General features: G+C 50.9%; 1 protein-coding gene across 1 annotated transcript in view; it reads right to left on the bottom strand.

Annotated features, from left to right (window-relative positions):
- Positions 1–22,322, bottom strand: part of SLC9A6 (solute carrier family 9 member A6) — an 81,575-nt gene that overhangs the window by 10,547 nt on the left and 48,706 nt on the right. The window lies entirely within an intron of this gene.

Here is a 22,322-nt window from a genome sequence, read left to right on the forward strand (position 1 = left end):
ATGAATCGCAGCATGAGCCTTCCTCTGGTTTTGGCACGGAGCCACGCAGGCGCATCCTGTCTGCTCGCATGGAGGGGCATGGACATCCTAGTTAGACTTGTCCCTGGACAAGGGGGAAAAAAAAGCACTTTAGCACACACGGCAAAGCCAGACTGCCTCGGGTGACAGTTGACAGGTCTTGGAGATTATTCAGTGCCATTGTAGCAGCCATTTGGGTCCACGACTGTGGTCCTAAAGTGGTACCTCAATGCAATTCAGGTCTCCCCGTACTGTTTAGCGTGCAACTGTACCTGGCCCTGTGAAAAAACTAGCACAAAGCAAGCTAATGTCCTAGTTGTTGTATTCGCAATGGCTAGACAGCGACTGAAAGCCGTAAAATCCATTGGTTATGCATCCATATTAAGGCTAACCATCCCCACAGCTTCACAATACTCAGCCTGTGCCTATCTTAGCTCTCCCAGTCCGAAGAGATCAGCTTGCAGGGTTGATAGTGTATTTTGGTTGCTCTGACTAATTGTCAGGACATATGTCCCAAATTCTTTACAAGGAGAAACAAAGCTATGAAGTCCTTTCCAGCGAGACCAGTGGGTTGGATTAGATGCAAAGGTTACCTTCCGAGGGCTCTGGTTTGGTCCAGTTACTTTTCTTTCTAACTTTAGAAAAAAACTTATTTTAAAGTGAGCCAGCGGAGGGAAAGAGGGGGCTCTGGTTTCTTTTCTTTTTTTCAGGCTAATATCTACCCGCAACTCAGAGCAGCAAACTAATCCCCTTTCTGTCACGCAGCCAGCACAGGGGCTTCATTGCCAAGTGTGATGGTGGTAACTTAGCGCATGGAGGACAACAAGATCAAGAATTAATCCCACCGCAGTCGCTGCTGTCCAAACTAAGGAGACGGCCATTCATTTAGTAAGAATTTAATATTCATGAATAACTTTGTTGTGGACCAATATTTCTCAGACCCATCCTCACACCTTAGTGCTAATCGGGTATTACGGAGACAGCCCTGTTTGTTGAGCTGCTTTGCTGAGAAAATTTGTTGCATTATTTAGCAGATGTGACTGAAAAGCTTATCCCATGTAACCCTTGGACAGGCCAGGCCTGGGCACAGCTCGGCTGTACCTGGAAAAATTAAATCCTTCCAATCTGGGGAAGCCAGGATCGGTGACAGCGGTCAGAGGTCGGTGGACCATGAGCTGACCGCGGTCCCCTACCCTTCCCTGTCACACGCCTGCAAGAAGCCTGGCCCTCGCTGCTCTGGAACATGGAAGCTATTTTGCCCCTTTTTTAACATGCGTTAAGGGTAAATGCAAAAGTTAAATAATAGAGGAAGCAGCCGCGACTTCGTTCATGCTTTAGCAGATCCGATCAGGCGTCGGGCTTGCCCGAGGCCACATGGCAGAGTCAAGGGAGTGACAACGCCGGAGTCTGACTTCCTAACGGGCACATCGTTTTGGCACAAATCAAGGTAACATCGCTGCAGGCATTCGAATGGCTTCAGAGCCCAGCTCCCGTGTCCAAGGGGGCTTTGGCGCTTAGTGACTACCCATGGGACGGAAGGAGCTCCTGTCACAAGAGTTTAGGGCCAAACTTACTTTTGGTGGGAACATGCAGATTCATCAAAACCACACCAAAACCTTCAATCGGGAAAAAGACCTTTGGACCAGAATGAGACTGGGGAGCCCCAGAGAGACCCTCACTGAAAAGCCCCCACCTCAGGGCAGGGCCTTAGATCTGGGTCTCCGAGCCAGTGACTACGGGGGGATGATCTCCCCCCTCTTCCCAGGTCCGTTTTAGGAGGGGTATTTAGGTTCCCGCATCACTCAGGTGTTTTCAAATTTGAATACACCCATGTGTGATAAATCCTGGCAGGCAACATTTGCTTTGCAGGGACCGCAAGCGGGGTTATTTGCCTTGTGATATTTAAGCAGCCCGAACACAGGTTACAAAACAAGACGCTTGCTTTGCCGTCCCGGTGGCTGAGAACATCAACCCAAGGAGCCAATGCTCCAGGCGCGGGGCAGCAAGCGCTGGAGAACGGCTTTGTTTCGGTCTGGTGCCACGCAGCCATGTCAGCATCAATTTTCCCTTCGGGATGCTTTTTAACTGCAACTTCTTCCTCTTTCTGGAACAAATGCACCGCGCAGCTCAGCCCAAAAGTGAGGGGTCGAAACTGCCCCCCCTCAAGGGACCCAGACACACCCGGACCCATCCCGACGCTGCCAGCAGGTCTCTGGGAGGAGACGAAGGCCCTTAGCAAGTCTCTGCCGCAGTGCCTGTCCTCCCCAAAACCAAAACCCGAGAGCCAGAGACTACGTATACAGGCTCCCATGGAGTCAGAGGAGATACTCTGACAGCTTAAATAGCTCCAGGTCCTCGCTCTGATAACACTGAAGATTTTTCCTCTCCTTGCCCCTCTTCTGTGGAAAAACCCTGCCCTGTACCCCACTGGTCATCCCCATCCCAGGGACCTCATTCGTATCGTGTGGTTTGACCGAGAGAGGAGGAGGGAGCAGACTCTTCTCTGCCAGGTGGCCAGGCCGGTGCTCAGATTTCAGCGATGAAGGGCAGCTTTCCACCAAGGTGGAAATAGCAGAGGAGCTTTTTCTTGCCACCGTTTTCTTGCATGCAGCTGCAGGCGCGAGCACATTATCCCCTCTCTCCGGTCTCCGTCAAGCTGCACGGCCCTTGTACGAGGCAGTGGGAGGAACGATTCAGCGCGGACCGAGCGCTTTAGTGCGTGTCCGACTTTGTGCACAGGAGAAAATGCTCCGAGGTCAGTGAAAGTCCTCATGGGCTTAAAGCTAAGTCCCTGAGCTTCTTCCGGGCCTAACATGGTAAAATGACCACAGAAGTAGCTGGGCGGCAGCGCAACTGGATAATGAGGAGCAGGGGCAGTAGGGGACCCGCCTGGCCGCATACAACTGCCGGACAAGCGTCTAAATGAAACGGAGAGTCAGCTCCGAGGGACAGAGGGAAAAAGCCAGTGTGAAATGAGTGACCAACTTCCACGACAGATGCATCGTGTGCTGAAACATGGGCATAAAAAGGAGTAGGGGGCTCACAGGCTTTCTAAAACAAGTTCATCGCCACCAGCCAGCTCCTGCAGACTCTCCGCTGGCCCCGCTGCCATCTGACCGTGGGGGTAGCTTCTTACTGACACCCAGCAGGTCGGCTCCTGGCCTTGGCCACGCTCAGTCACCCCAGAGGCAATGTCGTTAGCTACGCCGGCGTTAAGGGAGGGTAGGATGGCGTTTAGGACCCACAGGGGAATTTTAGCTGGTTGGAGCTAGTCCAACGGGGGGTAGCAGGGAGCTTGCATGCCTCTTTCCCCAGCCAGGATCTGAAGTGCTTGGCCCGGGCGATCCTTACAAAAATATCTTCCAATAGCGCCTGCTGATCCAGGCTGCAGAATAAAGGAGAGCAGCTCACGAGGGGAAATTAAAACTACATATATACAATGCAGCGTGCCATTGCCTCGTCTCCGAAGAGCTGCCAAGAGCAAGAGGGAAAATGCTGCCGAGCGTTTCATTACCTCCCCGGCCGTGCCACCGCAGTCAACATCCCCAAACTACTTCACACCTCCTGCCAAGGCTGCAGCGGCAGGACAGGCTAGTGCAGGACTCGGGACGTGTTACAGGACCTCACGAACACGAACGGGCTGAGCTATTCTCTTATCCCCAGCCATGGCTTTGAAGGAAGGTGCATACTAAATCGGCACCCTAGCTCATCCAATATGAAAGAGCATGTATTTGCTAACACGTGCTCGTCCCCACGGCCCGGACCCGTCATGACCGCCTTCCATTAAAGTCATCTGCTAGCGTCAGGGTCCTGGTTAGGGACAGACGGGCACCGGGATGTTTGTAGAAAGGCCGCCGACGCCAAAAGCTGGAAAGCTTCCTGGGGAAGTCCAAAAATGCCATGTCTGTTCAGGCCCAACAGCAGAAGCCCCCGCCAGCCCGGCTGCGTTCCTCCTCCCAAACCTTCCCCGAGTCCTGCGGCGGGTGCTGACACCTAGCGTTGCCTGCTGGCAGCACAGACGGCTGGGGCAGGACGCTGGATGGGGCGCTGCACGCACACGGGGAGGATGGAGCCTGGCTTGTGCCCCGAGGCAAGCAGGGGCGTTCAGCACGGGCCCTTCTGGAGCTGCACCCAAGCCCTCGCTGCTGGGGCTGCACGGCTCCATGAAGGAGACACATGTGCACAGACGCACATATGCATGTACGCACACTTGCACAAGTACCCACAAGATCCTGCCTCTCCCTGCGAGAAGGGAGGCATAGGGCACAGGAGGGCAGCTCTGTCCCTGTTGGTCTCAGAGGGCCATGCTCTAGACCCCCCTGTGCCCCCTCCGCTCGTGGCTGTGCTCTCACTTCCAGGTAAGCGTGGTTTTGTGTTCATGGGATAGGCATGAACTGCTGGCCAGACAGGCTTACCTCGCCCGACACACACGTGAGGACTAGGATGCCGGGCACTAGTGGGGTGGGTGGAGGGCAGCACCCAACGCCAGGGGGCCGTGGGGAGAGAGCCCCTATCAACATTAGCTTTGCCGAAAGGGTGAAATTAAAGCCTCGTGCTCTCCTGAGCCAGCACCCCCCTACCCCAAGTGCTGGCAACTCAGGGCCCCGCCAGGCCACGGGCGAGGATTTTCCCCCATCTCTCTTCCCTGAAACACGACTTAAATTAGCCAGCATTTCCTATGCACCACCCTCCTGGGGCAGGATGAGCACACGAGGAGGCAGCGGGGCACGGACAGCACGAAGGCCTCTGGGGCATCTGCAGAGAGCAGAAGACAGAGAGCAGAGGCAGAAAAGGCACCTGGCATCACCCCGACCCACCGGGCTGGGCTTCTCAGACCCCACAAAGCAAGACATCCCATCCAGGCAGACCCCACAGACCCAGCGGGACCTCCTGCTTTGCTTGGCGGCTCTGCCTCGCGGGGCACCAGCGCCCAGCTGGAAGGGTGTGCGCTGCTCCCCAGATGCACGCACCGCGCCGCACGGTTGCTGGCCAAGACCTGGCCTGCTCGTTATCATTGTGCACTCACTCAAGCTCACCACATCCTTAGAGGCATGAGCTCATGGCCTATTTCAAGCTTAAAAATAGCTCTTGGCAATCACAACGGTAACCACAACAAATGACTCACTGGTTGGGAACACTGGTTGTTTGTCTCCCCGGCTAGAAAACTACCTACAGCGTGTCAGGGCGTTACAGCCCCAACCTCACTAAGGAATTGCACCGCTTCGCACAGCTCCGAGTCGTCACTAAGGGCAGGCCGAAGCAGAACCAAGTACGAGCAAAGGGCTTGCAGGGCCCAGGCGACAGGCAACAGCCGAAAACCTGCACAATGTGTACGAGTGCCAGGCATGGGCTTAGTTCACACAAGTCACAACGGCTCTACCACAACCCTCGACCACCCCAGACACAGAGTTTGGGTGCAGAGAGGGAAGGAAGCCTGCTCTTGAATGTACTTTCCATCCAGAGTCCCCGGGTCTGTGAAGAGTTGAGAGCTCAGGAGCCCTACCCATGTAACACGCTCACTAGTGTCCCCAAGGGAGGGAATAAATATCATTTTGCAGATGGGGAAATCAAGACGTGACCCAGCTGCACGACCTGGCCCAGGACACAGACCGGCAGCACGATTCTCCTCTCTCTTCTCCGTGCACATCAGCAGCGACTCCGCTGGCGCAGGAATCGATGGACCGACTCCACCGTGCTCAGCTTCTCTGGTGACTTGCCACACCTGGCGTTTCACAGGACGCAAAAGAAACGTGCCCGTTTTGTTTATCCTGCACTGGAGGGTCGGGCTAGGACTCAGCTGTGATGATGCAGCTGGGGCTGGTCCTGCTTGGAGCAGGAGGTTGATGCAACTTCCTGAGGTCCCGTCCAACCCAAATTTTCTGTGGCACCATTTTCAGCAGGTTGGGACGGGAGCACTATGGTCCACTCCTGCATGGGCAGAGAACGAGGCGTGAAATCCGCCCTCACCCTCTGCATCTGCGATCCAGCCTCCATACGAAGACACCACCTAAGTGTCCAAATGCCCCTACAAACTTGACCCTTAGCACTGAAATCAGCCGGTCACATGAGGAGGAGGCTGGATCTCGGCGCCTCCCTTTCCTCCCTCTGCATTTTTGCAGCCCAGGACGGGCCAGGGCTGTGGAACGATAACGCTTTGACATCACATCAAGCCCTCTGGTAACCGGTGCCTGCCAGCAGCCTATTCAGTCGGCTTTTACCCCCTCGCGCCCAGGTCAGCAGGAAATCCTATATCAACCCCCTAGGCAAGATACGAGACTCAGTGTTTTCTTAAAACAAGAGTCAAGCGGCTCAGACACGTCCCCCAGGCACATCCCGTCTGCAAAACACCTCTCAGCGGATTCAGATCCAGGGCCCGCTTGCCTAGGAGACCGCTCAAGAAATGCGCCAGCGGTGCTGGCAAGCCCTTCTCTCTGACGAGCCTGTCTCAGACCTGGGCCCCGGCCTCAGACTGAGCAGCTCGGGGCTGTTGGAGGGTTTAGAGCCCAGACAGAAAATAGGAACATGAAAAACATCTGCATCGTGATAGTGCCTTGAAGCCAGATCCCTGGACTGGGGAGTGATGCAGCGGTCCTGCCCTTCAGGACTTACATGGAGATCCTATTGTTTCTCCTGATCCCAACACTTTCCACTGATCCCCCAAGAGCTAAATAAAGCAGGCAGAGCTAAGACACTTCCTTGGGGACATGGTCACACAGCAGCTGTGTCTGAGGCCAGACACAGGCATGCAGGGAGGGAAGAAGCTCGCCCTGGATGCAGCATACCTAGCAATATCACAGTCACATCTCTACGGGGAGACGCAGGCTGCCAGGCCCCTCAGGTGAGGCCCAAACCAAGCAATCCCCCCCTTTGCCCCAGTGCAAATAATGCAGGCAGCTGACAGCTCGGGCACCCAGCCCAAGTCAAACAAAGAGGGAGTGGTTCAAGTCCTACCAAGTTCAAATGCGGGAATATTTCCGCGCTCCCTTTCAGGGCCAGGTCACGCACAGCGCTCTGCCTTCGCCCCCACGTGCACTGACGTCTCGATGCCGTTGGACCCTCTTCTGACTTCTAGCTCGCATGTTTTGATTTTCCAACCTGGATTTCAACCCCTGGGGCTGTTTCCAGAGCCGCGTGCCCCCTTTACGTAAAGGCTGATTCCAGGGAAGTCAGCAAAGGGTGGAAGAAGCCAGGCTGGGGGCAGCAGTTGCTTTGTGCATGAATCCAGGGGCAGCTTGAGACCTCCAAGAAAGGGAAACTGAGGCAATGGAGGGGCCTGCAGCCAGCCTGGCTAGGGGCCGTGTCCCTGCCCTCCTACCCTAGTGATCTGGGTGTTGTGAGACCCTCCACCTCCAGCACAAAAACCACTTTCCCCCTCCCGCCCCTTCCAAGGCTCTGGGAGACTCCAGGGAACCGTGCTCAGGGCGAAAATTGGCACGGGCCTGCTTTATCCAGGTGGGCATGGGACTGCCTGTGCCCCGTAGCTGCAGAAAGCTGGATCAGTGCCGGCACTCCCGTGTTTGCAGGCGATTGCTGCCATGGCCTGTGCAAACAGGGGAGCTGTGAGCCCTGGCCTCTAGGGAAGGGCTTTTTGCAGCGTTCTGCTGCAATTACTCGGCAGAGAAGCAGAGCAAGGTCTTTGCAGAGAAGTCTTAGTTGTGGCTGTTCTCACCAGGTGATTGATTTGTTTCACTGCTAAAAATAAGGACTTGCAGGATGTGTGAAGGAAGGCGGGTCTGTGTGCCGGCCCCACCAGCATCCTTTCTGGCTGATAAGAAGCACTAATAATCCTGTCTTTCCCCACCGCACTCCTCCAGCACATCCCCCAGAAGCAGCACTACCAGGACGAAATGCACCCAGCAACATGGGCACCCACGGGTGTCTGGTATTTCTCAGGCTTTCTTCCATTTCAAACCATCCTTTGGGACCCGTTGTAGGCTAAAGGATCAGACATGCCGCCTTTGAGCTGCCTGCCTGCTGACAAGGGGCGTCCTCCTGCTAACTGGCTTTGACCCAAGGTGCTCAAATTCCCAGGCCTTGGGGAGGGGGTGCGTGTGGGCGAGTTTTTGAAGGCTGGCAGGGGCAGGGTTACAGAGCGACCATGCACAAGGTGGATGTGGCTGGATAACGGGGACAAAAGGCTGGGTAGAGATGCGTGTTACCTATCCGATTTAGATAGTCAATGAGCTTTTATGAGCCCAGACTCACTTGACTGGATGATTTCCCACAGTGACAATGGGCAGATACGAGCCTGGGTCTCCAGAGCAGAAACCTGCATTCTTCTAGCTCCCCCTACCACCACCATGCTATATACTACCCCAGTGACACGGGCAAACTTCGGGTCTCATGCAGAAAAAAGCAGACGGTGGCAGCACTGCCCTTTTCCTGATCCTGCCATAGCACCCCTCCCCTTTCCTACTTGGTTTTGAGGGCTTGGGACTATTCTGTATCTTGTTTCCACCCTATCTGTGCCTGGCCCTTGGGTACTGCTATATCTTCATGGCAAAGATAAGGATGTGCTCTAAGCTACTTGGTAAACGGCTTGTGTTTGGAGTTTGTTGCATACTTGCTGCCGTGAAGAGCGCTCTGTGCTGCTCTGGATGTGCTCCAGCTGAGGCAAGGGGCAGGTGCAGCCTCAGGGCCAAACGAACTGGGCAAGGGGTGAAGCATTTCACCAAGTGGGAACCACACACGGTGAGCTGCGCAGAAAGCCTCCCTATGCCCTCAAACTGTTCCTCACCCGCTGAACTCTGCAGCCCGAGCCAGCATTTCTTCACCCTTTTCCTTAGTACTCTCCAAAAGCCATTGAGGGGCAAACCCTGCAGTGATGGGCACCTCATGTCATACTGGCATCAATGGGATTTGTAGATAACCAACACCCTATAGGACCAGGGGCTTCGTTCTTTATATATATGCGCAATGTGTGTGTTTAATCTGCACCACTACGACAACAAAGCAGTGGAGATGCTCAGGAGGAAGATGAGGATGAGGATTTGGTGAGGGAAACTATTTCCATCGTAAGCATTTGCAGGGTGTGGTGGCTTGCTCTAAAAAGCTTTAAGACAATGTGCACGTGTGCATGCATGTGCAAGGGAAGCTGCTCAGTGCTTCAAAACCTCAGTAAGAATCCAAGTGAGGACACAGCTGGAAGGCACCCGTACATCACCTGCTTCCCAAGTCGTACCTGAGCTTCCCACCGATACCTTTAATAGGAGCACCACACACGACGCACTTGCAGCAGGGGCGACGACCGTGCACGAGCTGTTGTTCAGGAAGTGCCGCAACAAGCTATTCACTCGAGATGCGAGGAGAGGGGCTCTAGCCCAGTCCCTGAGCCCCTACTTACGCAAAGTTTCTAGTGACTGCATGGGCTGGGATAGTAGGATGGAAGCCACAGCGCATAGCAGCGTCCTCCAAAAATGTGCTGTGGAGATGGAAACACGCATTTTGGCAAAATCACATTTAATCCTTCAGAGTCCTGGCGTCTCGAAACCCATATGGTTAAAATTCCTTTCCAAGTCAAAATCATCTAAATGAAACGCAAGGACTCTCTTCCTCCCAGACACCGTGCCAAAGATTGGGCACAACAGAACCGAGGGTTGATGTCTTTCTGGCGAGACATGTATATAATCTTAAAGAGGAGAACTGTCAGTTGACTGAACTAAATACACTTGGTGACACTTAAAACGTCCCTTGAGCAAACATCACGAGCCAGAATTTGTCAACATTACAATAAAGAGATTATTTGCATTACGGCAAAGAGATGATTTGCATTATCTCGGCCAAGACAAGGGTGCCGGGCATCCAGAACGTATACCGCCCTACTGAACGCTTCGACAAATGATTGCTGCTTGTGAGTCGGCACACAGGTAGCTCAGGAGAAGTCAACAAGCTGAAAAGAAGGGGGTTAAGTCGCATCAAACAGGCTTTCTGTACACCATGGGATAGAGTAATACAGAAAATGTAGAACTTGGGAAGGGAAAAGTTAACTTCTTGAAGAAAGGAAGAAAGCCTTCAGCAGCGCACACATGCTGCATCTCCAAATAGCACGTGTGCACGCAGTGGGGCCAGGTCTGTCCGTGCTACCACAAAGCAAATGATCTGTTTTATGGAAATACTGCTCTAAAACTCAGGGCTGAATCACCCTTGAGAAGGTGCCTTGCTGCACTGGAATATCTGACACTACTTCCACACCATGGGCTCATGCTACGTATCTGGGCTTTGCATGCACAACGGGGTTTTGTTTAAACACAGCTTCCGAAACGCATGCCAGCCAGGAGGTTTTGGCGTGTTTTTGTTTCAATAGGTTTAAAAACCCTCCACGTAGCCTCTTGCCTTTGGGGCAAGAGGCAATATTTACCCTGAGGAAGAATTGTGTCCTCGTACACCGAACAGGTCGCATAACCCGTTGCAGTAGAAGCATTCGTTCTGTTGGAAAGACCTTCTGGACCCGATCCTTGATCCTTTGGTCAAGGCTCCCAATGCTGGCAGGGCTGAGAAATGCACTGCAGAACCCACCCAGCACTTGTACCTCTGCTGTAACAGCGTCATGCTAAAAACCTAACTGTTTTAACTGGCTTCCTATTTTTGCATGCATGATGCTAACTGTGAAACACCTCGCTGGGATTTTTCTAGCTACTTTTACGGCAGAACACATTTTTATTCGCTGATGGCTTCTGAGCAGAAACGAGGAATTGGGTTGCATTCAGGAATGCAGTAGCTGGGGAGGGGGGAAGAAAAAGCCTGTCTCTAAAATGAAGAATGTGGGTGGGTTGGTTTTTTTTTTTTGCTTTTTTTTTTTTTTTAAGAAGACTTGAAGTTGGAAATTCTGAGGCCATATTTGGTGACAGATATGAATCGATATCGTTTCAAGGATGTTTGCGGAAAATGCATTAACCGTTCGTTCTATTTTTCCTCTCTTCCCCGGCACAGAGCAGCTCCGTTTCCGAGTTGGAAAAGTTCAGAACAAAGGCAACTAACTTGTCACAGGTTTGCCCATTTTAACCTGATTAGGTAATTTAGTGGGGAGGGATAGAGGCCCTCAACCTTTCCAGGTGTGAGACGCCCCTTGCAAACTGCCATTTTTATCAGGTGTTTTTTGCCTCCCAGAAATCCTAGAGCAGTTCAAAGCACTTGGAAAGAGGCGGGCTGGGCAGAGGGCTGTTCAGCCTCCTGTCTGAGATGCTGGCACGCGGCGCAGCGGCACCCTTGGAAGGAGCTGGTCGAGGCTCCCTGGACCCAGCTCTGAATCGGGGGGTGAGCGGATCCGGGGCTGAACTAGAAGCCGAGCAGTTTGGGAAGTCCCAGCCCCTAGCACCAAGCCACAGGGACAGGCAGACAGAGATCCTCTGCCCGGACTTACCTGCCAGCTGCTCCGCTACGGAAGAGCCGGGCTGGCTCCGGGGGAGGAGGCTCGAGGGAGTGATGCCCGCAGCCCCGAGCGAGGTCTCCCCGCTGCGCTGCGCTGCGCTGCGCTCCGCCTGCAGCCGGGACTGAGCCCGCGGCCGGGCGGGGCCGGGGCAGGGCAGGGCTGCGGGGCGGGGCCGAGCCCGGGCCGGGGGTGCAGCGCCGAGCACCAGCCGGCCCGGCTCCAGCGGGGCGGCGCGAGCCCGGGCTCAGGCAAGCTCCGCTCGGTCTGCACCGTGCGCATCGCCGGTGAACGGCGCAGGAAATCTACACCGCCCCGAGCGCAACAACCGTGCAACAAATCCAGACCCACCGCTTGGTGCAATACTTTGCAGTTTGCACATGGACTGGTGGACTGCACAATAAATGTCGACCGGCCCGTGCGCAACAATGAGCACACCAACCGTGCAAGAAATCTAGACCCGCCACTTGTGCAAACTGCAAAGTGACTATTGCACCATGGACTGGTGAACAGCGCAGTAAATCTAGACTGCCTTGAGTGCAACAACCGTGCAGCAAATCCAGACCCACCACTTGTGCGAACTGCAAAGTATTGCACCATGGACTGGTGGACTGCACAATAAATGTAGACCGGCCACTTGTGCAAACTGCAAAGTAATTCTTGCACCATGGACTGGTGAACAGCGCAGTAAATCTAGACTGCCCCGTGCGCAACAACCGTGCAAGAAATCTAGACCCACCGCTCGTGCAAAGTAACTATTGTACCACGGATTGGTGGACTGCACAATAAATGTAGATTGGCCACCCGTGCAAAGTAACTATCGCACGATGGACTGGTGGACTGTGCAATAAATGTAGAGCGGCCACTCGTGCAGAGTAACTATCACATCGTGGATTGGGGAGCCACACAATAAATCGAGATCAGCTCCCTGGGCAACATAATGATCACACCTTGAACAAGTGAACCATGCAATAAACACAGACCAGCCACTTGTGCAAAGTAATTATTGCACCGTAAACTGCACAAAAAATCTAGACCGGCCCCACGGACCACATAATCACACCAACCACACCATCAACCTAGACTGGCCACTTGTACAAATTATCACACCATGAACCTCTCAATAAATGTAGACCAACCACTCCTGCAAAGTAACGATTGCACCATGGATGGGTGAACTGAGCAATAAATTTAGACCAGTCACTTTGTGCAAAGTAATTATCACCGATAAAAATGTCCATCTAGCTCTAAAAAGAGCCAACCAGCTACCAAGTTAGTGCTTGGAAATGTGTCACAACTCTATACTGGGTTTCATTTCAACGTGCAGCAGGGCCCTTATGCAGCTTGTCTGCACAGGTGCAGCTCTACCCTGCCTGCTTGACTTCAGACTAACAGGGTGAACTACCTCTCTCTGCTTCTGGAGGAAGCTGTGAGCACCCAGCCACCCTTTGCTAACTAGCTACAGGCAGGGCAGGCCCTTTCGTCCCCCCAGGACTGACATCCCAGCCTTCCCTGTTGCTCCACATACTTATTTTTCTAGCACAGGGAGATGCAGCACAAACAAACAAGCTCTCCATCGGAGGGGAATTCATCTGACTCAAGCATCAACCTCCACTGCCCATCCAAACGCCAAACAGTTTGCTGATGGCTCGGCAGCCTTATGTTTCACCCCTGGATTTTGCACGCAGTTTCCAGAAGGGGGAAAATATGTGTTGTTTAAATCAGAAGCCTGGAGGGAAGGAACTGCTCCGACCTTGGGATCATAAACAAGACACTAAAAAGGCAGATAGGGTTTCACATGTTCGGTTTTGTTCCTAAAAAGAAATCATTTCAGGCTAAAAATAATTCCTGTTTAAACACAAAGCTCTTCTCCTACATTCTTGACACTGCTGCAGCTAGAAGAAATGGAAAAGAGCCACCTTTGCCTTTTCCCCCCCCTTTATGTGTTATCCAGTTTTGTTTTGCTGCTCCTTTCTGCCCAAGTTCAGTGCCGTATACGTCTCACCGCACGCACGTTGCCCTTCTCATTGTGTTTGGGGCTGGGGTACTACAAGTACCTCTGTAGGCAGACATTTAGCATAAGGGAGACTGAACACCTGTATTCTGCAAAGGTTTTATCCAAGGGGTCGCAGGATCCTCTAATACTCAAGCTGATGGCAGGGTGTCATGGTAGACTGGGCTTTGGGGACACTTCCAGGATGTCCCATCCTAAAACTAGACCACAGTTGAATCACTATTTCCCTACAGGAATATTGACCATTTAGTGATGATGAACCTAAGCATCTCCATCATGGAAAAACACCCCCTGTAGAACAGCGTCTGCACTCCCCAACCATTCATCATTGTACTGTTATTCTCCATCAAAGCAGGTGGTTTTTTGCCCTTTCAAATCCCCTTCTAGCCCAGATTTACCAGGATTTCCCTGGTGGCAAAGGCCGTGTTCAGAGAGCCTAGCACTGCTTGCTGAGAACAGGGTTAGTCGCACGTCCATAACCTACAACTGCCTGGAACACCAAGATTTTTTTAGGCGAGTCAAAAGTTTCATGTCCTAAGGCATCCGAAATGTGTGGGTTTGAATTCACAAACTGATGGAGGAACTCCACAGGAACAAAACTGAGCAGCAGGGAGCAATGAGCTGTTCTCAAGGGTTAGTGCTCGTTATCCTACATCCAAACAACAAAAACTGGTACAGAAACTGGGAGTAGGATGCGACTCCTCTGCACCGACTGTGGGGTTCAGATTTTGCACATGCCCTCTCCCCATGCAGGTCTGGTGGACTGAAAACTGATCCTCACAACTATAATCTTCACTGGAACCGGCTACCCCAAGGTGGTGGGATCTCCATCCTTGGAGGGGTTTAAGTCCCAGTCAGACAAAGCCTTGGCTGGGATGATGTAGTTGGGGCTGGTCCTGCTTGGAGCAGGGGGTTGGACTAGATGTGACCTCCTGAGCTCCCTTCAACCCTCATTCTCCGATTCTTTTTGGCAACCATGGATCCTCTGGATCATGGTGTACGAACAAGACAACCTTGCGCAACCATCACACCAAGACCTTCAGTGCATATGCCTAGGCAATAGTATGGAGGAGTGGAGGCTGCCCTAGACCCACCATCAGACCGAGTCCAGACAAGTCAGTGTCTTGATGGTTGTAGCTTCTGCCAGAGAGCAGCAGATAAGAACTGCTGCTGGCTGCCTCACCTCCAGTCGAATGCAGTGTACAGTCATAGCCAGGACCCAACTAAATCTACTAAACAAACAGACAGGTATAAAATGTCAATGACACTTAAACCAATGTACTAAAAGGAAACACATTTTTGGAACATGCCTAATTAGCCATGAACTCTCTGGTACAAGTTATCACTGAGGCCAGAATGCTGGCCAGGTTTCAGAGGAAAAAGAAACCTTTTATTCCTTCTTAACTGGAGACCAAAACCATCCCAATAGAGAAGACAAAATAATAATGAGATCCAGCTGTAGGATTAACCTTCAGGCTTGGAAATGTGAAGGAAGCTGGAGCTAAGATAGGGGCTGGGAGGAAACTTTCTCTATGGATGGTTTAGCCCTTTAGGGACTACTGCAGGATCCCCTCCTCCCAACAGCTGGAACAGGCCCCTGGGCTAGACGGACCCCTGCTCCAAACCAGCTTGGGAATGACTGCGTCTCCGGTCACATCTCACCCATTTAAAGTCTTTCCCCCCCAACCCCTGCAGAAGTTTCACCGAATGCATCAGGCACCACCTCTGATGCAGAGAGCTAGAAAAGGTTGACCCTGGCGTGCCTGTATCTCACCACATATTTTGGGTGTGGGAAGGATGCAGGGTCAGGCCACACATTACCAGCTGGTTAACAGCCTGGGGAAGAGGATCGATCCCTTTGGAAGGAGGTGTGTCCCAGCCCAAGAGGTCAGCAAGCAGGCTTGCAACCAATCTGGAACACATACAAGGCTGACATATCAGGAACAATCCCACGGACTCAGATTTTCCATTGCCACAAGAGACTCTCTCTCTGCTTAACCTGTGGTCAGGAAAGAAAAAAAATCACTAGATGAGTAGGGCTGCACAGAGCGTGGCACTTCCACTCGGCACCAACATCGGTGGTTTTAAAATGTGTTTTTCATTCCAACTTTGAAACGAGCCTTCTCGAGGCTTGCCAAAGGAGGAAGTTGTGTGTGGTTGAATCTCTGTTCTTAGAGCCAAACTGGAGCTTTTTTGGATTTGGAAAGGTTCGTAGCTCCCAGGCTCAAAGGAGAAAGACTCCAGACCTGGAGGGTGCAGGGTGCCAGGAGACCCAAGTTCAGTTCATTACACAGATCACTCTCAGCACCTTCCTAACCCACCCTTCATCAAACCGTGTGTTGCAACCAGCCCAGCTGACATTGAGAGTATCCTGCTTGTGAAAGAGCCAGGTGAACAAAGCATGGGCAGCAAATTGTGCTGGAAAACACCAAACCGTTATTACAAGCAAACAACCCTGTTGTGCAGCACGGTGATCAAATACCACGCAGCATGTCTTGGGGCTCAATCTAGCATTTCCTGCTCCTTCTCTCACCCCCATCTAGACCTGAAGGAACCAGGATTCGTGGTAAAAGTGATACCTTTTATTAGACCAACTAGATTTTTGCAAAAAAAAAAATTCTTTAATTGCAAGCTTTCGGGCACAAGCGCCCTTCTTCAGGCATAGGAGACAGGAGTGTAAAAGTTCTCCTGGGTAGAAATGAAAGTTCATATTTCCTAGGAGTGTTGAAGGTAAAATCAACTCCTGTTTGGAACAGGTCATTTTATATGCAGATGTGCCTGAAAGCTTGCAATTAAAGAATTTTTTTTGCAAAAAAGATCTGTTGCAGGATCAGGCCTGCACTTTATAAACTGAAATAGGTAATAGATGTGATGGAGATCTAGAAATCCTCATCATCGTCATCCACTCATCTCTCATGTAATCAAAGTTTAATTTGCTGTTTAAAAAAACATTAAGTAAAAGAGTGCTGTGTAGAATTAAGAATAAAAAAGGTTAGCAGGTGAAACATCCTTGCTTAATAAGTACTTTCCAATTAAAGATTGCCATATAACACAGCACCATAAACCCCCTGTAACTTAATTGTATAGACAGGAGCACATGGCGAGACTCACACAGCTCGTTTAAAATGCATTGAGGCAGTTCTGAGTCATCTAGTGCTAAGACGGTTGCTTGCTCTTAATTTATTGTGTATATTCATTTTTGGCAAACATAATAAAAAAGGAGAAAAATTAATCCTCGACTTGTTCTCCAAACAGAAATGAACTAGGAGCAGAGGCACTTGAAACCATTTCAACTGAATTAGTCACTGAGGCGCTAACTGCTGGAAGAACTTTATTTGGAAATACTGGAGCTAGTAACAGTGCCACAGGGGGCTGCTTCTCCACAGAGGCTCTGCAAAGAAAACCAAGACCCTGCTCCTGAAGGCTAAGGGCTTGTCTACATTTGGGATGCAGGGGAGATCACAGAGTCATAGAGAAGTGGGGCTGGGGGGGCTATCCAGAGGTCCCCTAGTCCAACCCCCTGCCTGAGGCAGGATCATCCCTATCCAAACCTTCCTACACAAATCCACAATCTAAACTCTTCGCAAAACTACCATCAACCCCGACACAATGCAAACCACAACACCCAAACCTGCCACAGGTGAAGCAGGGGGACCGCGGCAGCCAACATCCACCATATGAATCTCCTCCGCTCAAAATTAAAATGCCCCGTGTCTATACAATGCAGTTCTTGGCCTGAATGAATAGGCCAAGGCTTGCAAGTTAGTTAATCCCCCTTGGAAGCAAATTATGGGAAATTAAGTTTGGAATGAGTTAGTGCAGTAGAAGGCTCATGTGGACTCATTGCTATTTCAGACTAACCTGATGCCCCCCACCTCCTCCACTGCATTGCTGATCCCAGAATCCACCTGTCCATTTACCTGCATGTCTACAGCTCAGGGGTCTGGATATCGCCTCCTAGTTTAAGTCCTGGCTTAGAACCAGGAGCACCCCAGGCGACTAGAGGCACCTACACATGTGCGCCCTTCCTAGCATGGTACCACTGCAGGGGAACCAAATGTTCGGTCCAAAGCTTTCTAACTACCTGGCTTAGGTTACCCGAGGACAGTGTTCCTTGCTCCCAAAACTACCCCTAAGAAGGATCACCTTGTCCCCCATGCGACATGCTTCAGTTGGTGTCTGCACCAGGGAGTTTCAACCCTACAACTCTTTCCCTGATATTTTGCTATTTCGTAGGCCCCACCAGGGCAGCTCCCACCCCCACCCATCACCCAGCTCCTTTCATGCTCCTGCTTCCTGACCATCAGCAAGCCACCAGCTCCTGCCGCCCTTCGTCAACCTAACCGCACTGACAGTTTTACATTTACAATATATGGTAATGGAGGTATGTTTAACAAACTGTCAGTTACAGGATGCATAAAACAATATAAGAAATTGTTGCTCCAGCTGTGAAGCAAAGTTTTTCATCTTTTGGCTCTTGGTTTTTTTTATTAAGAATACTTTCCGAAGTGAGGCATCAAAAGGCGTGACCAAGTGTAATCAAACTAACAGCATCGTTACTACCTTCAGTTCAAAACAATTCCTGCAGAGCTCTTCAGTTTGCAGTGGGCTTTGCACACCGCTGTAGCTGAAACAACACAGACCTAAAACCAAAGATAAGGGCACAAACACTGCACAGCAAAGCTGCCTCCTTTGTGCTCTCTGTGTATGTAGTGTTGATTTTCTAGCTTACATCGCCCCTGGTGATGGGTGGGAGGGGGGACCATTCTAGTGAATAGCACAAGTGTGCATCCGGCTGGGCTAGCTGCTATTTATTTGAACAATCATCCCTTGCTTCTTACTGACTTATATCAGGGTAGCATCCTCCACTACAATGATTCCTTATGAGGAGCACACGCAATTACTTGCTGGTCCCTTACAAACATCCAACACTCCCAAGCCCATGAGCCATCAGCCCTCTAACTCAATGCCACCTCTAACCTTGCTATTTAGGGACTTCTTGATAGCAACACAGGGCACGTCTACATGTGCACATAAGTGTGACTAAATGTAATGCACATTAAGCGATTTTTGGCAGGTGTCTACACGTGCAGGGATTGGTCCTAAAGTTTGTGCCAAGTCCCCTTAGTGAAAGGGCAGACCTGGCACTAAAATTCATGCTGGGTCAAATCTACACATGCGTTAATGCGCTTTAACGAATCATATTTCATATCTGCAAACGTAGGTATCAAATGATGCATGATTAACCTAATTTTGACATTTTTGATGCTCATTAAGGGCATGTACATGTAGACACATGCCTATAATGCATATTAAAATTAGGCTAATGCATGTTAATGCATCTCATGTAGTTGCGCCCACAGAGGACTAGAGGGGAGCTCTCCTTGCAGAGGCAGAAAGACAGAGCAGGGTGCAAACATTGCAGAATAAGACAGAGATATGCAGAAACAGCTCCTGGAGAGGAGGCTGAAGCATCACCTATTTGAAGGATGTCTAGGTGCAGTGTGGAGAGTGATACTTGCAAGCCATGCACTTCCCAAAATTCAGTGCACACACTCCTCTTCCCACATGAGAACAGTGAATACTGGGACCCCTCTCACCCAGCCAGCTCCAAATTCTGGGAGGCTTTCCTTCCTGAAGGGCAAAACAAGAGGCAAGCATCTTGCACTTTACCCATATGTGTTCGTGATCCATACAACACAAGCGCGTGCATGCTGTGCTGCCAGACACGTGCACCGAGGAGTGGCAAGAAGTACACGCTGTTTTCTGTTGCGGTTTATGACACCATGGGCTCCATCTTGCATAAAGCTGGACAGTAAAATGGCTTTGTTACTTGCATTCCCCGAAATACAATACAGATTGTTTTGACAAAGGCAGAACTAAAGGGCACAAACATCATAAAATGGATCTTCCACAAAGCAGTAAAAAGCCTCGACTCCATGATACATTAAACCCACACCCACGCACACGCACCACGCTGCCAGAACGCAGCATCTGGTACGATTTCAGCTCCAAGCCACAGAGCAGGACGCAAGATAACCCTGACCCTGTGGCCCTGGTGATCTGTTGCCATTTGCCAGTAGAGACCTTCCAGATGTTGACAACTGCATAAGGCAGACATAGCTCAGCAGCCACCAGTCTTTCCACGAGAAGTCGCCATCTCCCTTTCAGCTGCCCCAGAAGTGCTGCCTTGTGTGGCTCAAGATGCAGTTGCCCAGATCTTTTGCAGCTGCTGTGCAGAGCCGTGCATCCCATAGCCCCCAGCAGTGCCCAGATGTTTGTGCGCTCTGGGGCCAGCAGCCACCGTCCACCTCCAGCACTTGTAACAGCACAGCAGGGTCAGCACAGCATACCCCAAGTCCTGACCCAGCCCCACTCCACTTGGGCATGCTCCTGTTGTGTATCACTTGCATTGTGGCAGCCCACAACAGCACAGCAAGCCTCATCTCAGCCGTACCAAAGTCTTCCCTATCAATTCTGATCGAAAGCACAGAGGTCACGTTTATCGTTAGCAAATAACAAGATTTCACTCCCTGACACTGATCCTCCCCATAAAAAGGCTGGAAGCACAAGGCTGCTCCTAAGGCCTCAGAGATACCACTCAGACTGTCCTTGCTTCTGCTCTGATCTCCCACTGACTCGACACACCAAGCCCACACAGAATGAAAGGACCCCTCTCTTTCTCTGCAGCGCCACTTGCTCCAGGTCTTTGTGCAAAACAGACGAGGAGCAGCTCTGTGAACTATCCCACCATTAGCTTTGCTTGCAACAAGAGGGAACCAGCCAAATCGAGAGAGTTTGCAGATTAAATCATGCTGTCATGGAAATAGACTTCCAAAACGCCCAAGAGACGGTGTGATTACCCTGCAGGTCATGAGCAAAAGTCACTAAAGCAGGCAGTTTGCTGGAAAGGCTGAAAGGAACCATTTCTCTCAGGGACGAAAGAAGGGTGGGACGTGTTTGGTTTTTATGACCGTGTGGTTAAAACATCAAATGATGTCAACTTTTTCCATGCAGCTTAAGCACATAAGTACAAGGCTTTCCGTGCTAGTGCATTGCAACCTGTATAACACATACCACGGGGGTGTTGTGATCCTCCATGGAGAGGGGCTGTATATTAGCATCCTGATAATGATATGGGGCCATTGCCAAGAAAGTGTTCGTTCCATGCTGTTGCGCCTGTGAGATGGAGACAGCTTCACTCCCGGGAAGGGCTCAGACAAGCACTCCACGATTTTACAGCTCTGTAAAATGAATGCAGCCCAGTCGCATCTATTCTGAGGATGGCGTGAGGCAGACTGACTATATCCCTCTTTCGTTTAAGCCACTGGAGGTCAGTGGGAGCAGCAGCTCCATGCCCCAGACACGTGTAACCAATAGGTCACTGGATCGCATCACACAAAGACTACCACAGTGCTGACGCGATCGAGTTAGCGCACTGCAAATGATTTAAGTTTGCAAATCAGCAAAGAATAAAATTGTCCGTGATGCCCATTCCCATCCCTAGGGTATAACAGAGGGTCAAGGAAGGCAGGAGGTAGCCCTAAGGGAAGTAGTCACGTCAGAAGAGGTCCTTCTCCCCTCCCACCCCAGGGAATTTCATCGGCGTGGGTTTGCTGAGACCTTACTTGGTAAGAGGTCCTTTAATACTACCTAGAAAAGAAGCAAAGCCTTAATCCCTGATCTTACAGTGATCTTTACACGTGAAGCACCGCACCCATGCAGGCTTCCCTGCAGGAGGAAGACATTGGTCATCAGTGCACACTCGTAGCAGTGTTCAGCTATGAGCTCTTCTGAGAAGCGAGACACAGATGGGATTCTTCTGAATGTGGAGGCATGATTTGGCAGAGGATGAATGGCATTCTCGTATCTGCAGTCTGTGTACAGACACATAGAAAAGGTAAATGCAAGAGTCTGTCCAAAAAATAACCAACCTCCTACCATTGTATCTCAAAATTCACGGGCAGGGTAGCTCTGTGAACACACTTCACTGCGCAGAGCTCCCAAACGGGAGCACTGTATGTTTCCAGAACAATTATCAGGCGAGGGGATTAAAAGGCCAAGTTGATAGCGCTCTGGGCTCTTAGCCTGATACATCATTAAAAGACAATGCCATGCCTCACGTTTTCCTGAATGTCCATATCAGGAGATACAGCTGCCACCAAAAAGCAACTGGCAGGGATCACTAGGATGTCACATGAAGGGAAGCGGCAGTATCCTGTGTGCGTCACCCTCTGGCATACACCTAAATGCTCCCCCCAGTGCAAGCTGCACTGCCTCTGCATGGAAAACTTGCTGAGGTGACTCCTACTTATAAAAGATGACCCTGCCAATGACGGCTCCTTTGGGATCTTTCTTGCCTCAGCTAGCCAAGGCAACACGAAACCCAAAATGTTCCACCCGTGCTCCCAGAAACAACACAAATGCAGGGCGTTCTGGCACTGTCCACAGGATTTACCTCCCGGCCCGTGGGGAGTTATCCAAATTCTCCAGATTTTCTATTCTGTGGTCAGCAGACCCCAGGCATTTTGTTGAGGAGGGCGGTCAGGTCTTTTAAGCTTAAAGCGCAAGATACAGAAACAACAGCTAAGACCCAAAGGGTATAAAAGGAGAGGAAATAGCTCTATACACTAAGCTGAACTTCTTGGTCTGCTGGCTGGGTCATGACCAAGGATCCTGATTTAAAAAAAAATCCCCAAATTGCAGTTTAAAAAAAAAAAAAAAGAATAACCTCAAATCCACGTTTCCATGATTAAAACTAAACACCACTATATATATTAGTGCTGTTTCATTTAAATCATGGAAAATGCGGATTTGGGGTTACTTTTTTAATTGAAAATTGGGGATTTTATTACGTCAGAGAAAACCAGGATCCCTAGTCATGACTACAGAAAGCTCATAAACTCCGACAGTGCCGTCAAGGGC

Source organism: Alligator mississippiensis, chromosome 8 (assembly GCF_030867095.1).
Source record: "Alligator mississippiensis isolate rAllMis1 chromosome 8, rAllMis1, whole genome shotgun sequence".
Lineage (NCBI taxonomy): Eukaryota > Metazoa > Chordata > Crocodylia > Alligatoridae > Alligator > Alligator mississippiensis.